General features: G+C 32.7%; 1 pseudogene; it reads right to left on the bottom strand.

Annotated features, from left to right (window-relative positions):
- Positions 1 to 932: 932 nt before the first annotated feature.
- LOC143676120 (eukaryotic translation initiation factor 1A, Y-chromosomal-like) lies at positions 933 to 1366 on the bottom strand (annotated as a pseudogene).

Genomic DNA, 1366 nt, shown 5'->3' with positions numbered 1-1366 from the left:
TTTTTTCATTAAATTGTGATTCCCTTCTCTTTCCAGATTAGGGAGTTTTAAAAAGGCTTAATTTATAAGAGTTATCAAATTAAATGTTATTGTACACATAATTTAAATGTAATAGAGTATCCAATATTGCACCTTACAATGTATAGGACTGAAAACAAAATGATACTTTTAACATAACCTTTTGTTCTGTAAAAATATTCTACACACATGCATACCATCAAAACAATCTTTGTTGTTTCGGATATTTCCTACACACATTATCTGAACAAATTATCAACAATTATATATCAATATTTCTAATGTTATGATAACTGGGTGACACCTAGTGTTTAATTTCTGCAACTATTAATCTTATAAATTCAAAATTGCATTTAAAGCATTTTGGAAAAGGTTTTCTGATGGTTATGGTGACAGCAAAAGATCACAAAAAGAATGTATGTGATATAAAAATTAGTATAAACACAGCCACATGATACTTAAGTGTGAAAAGTTGATCTCATTTTGACTTCAAATGCAGACTTCTGCCCCCTTTAAAGCATATCAAAATCTTGAGAGAACATCTAGGTTACTGGAATATACAGAGAGATTCTGTACATTCAACAGACTAGTAAAAACGAGGGATTAATCGTAATCCACAATGAGTGGAGGACAAATGTAGGAAAGGCAGTAATTTTCTTCTTTTTTAAACAGATATTGAGTCTTTTACCCATAAGCTCCATTACATCAAAAGAACAAACTGGGTTTAGCATTTCACTTAGGATAACTCAGCATTGTCAGTTTTTAGAGAAAAGCAGATCTTAAAAACAAACCAGTCTGATTTAACAAACTGCACTCATGCTAATGAAATTTTAGTCTTCTTTAGGGGTCATGATTAAAATCCAAAAAGTACAACAATCCTCAGGAAAACTGGAATGTAAAATGTTGAGTTCAATCTAGATACCATCAGTGTCTTCATCATCATCTCCAATGTCATCAAACTCGATGTCGTCGTCATCACCTGGACCAAAATATCTGCTCCCTTGATTTTAGCATGCTCTGGAAGCTCACCATAAGCCTTCAGACTTCTAGCTTCATCTGCATTGTATTTTAAAATTACATCACCTTTATTATCCTGGTAGTCTCATAGACCAACCAGTGTAATATCTGAGGTATTTGTCCAAACCTTTTTTCTTAATTTCCCTCTGATGCAGCATAACCTCTTTACACCATCAAAACACAATGCTCCTAATCATCCATTTCTCAACATTTTCATTACCTGTGCATACTCTTGTCCATCCTCTTTGAACACCAATTCTCTCTTTTCAGATTCATTCTCATTCTTACTTCTATGTCTATTTTTACCTCCTCTACCTTTATTCTTAGGCAT

Source organism: Tamandua tetradactyla, chromosome 3, assembly GCF_023851605.1.
Source record: "Tamandua tetradactyla isolate mTamTet1 chromosome 3, mTamTet1.pri, whole genome shotgun sequence".
NCBI classification, from domain to species: domain Eukaryota; kingdom Metazoa; phylum Chordata; class Mammalia; order Pilosa; family Myrmecophagidae; genus Tamandua; species Tamandua tetradactyla.
The sequence above is the reverse complement of the archived record's forward strand: the minus strand, read 5'-3'. Positions and strand labels throughout refer to the sequence as shown.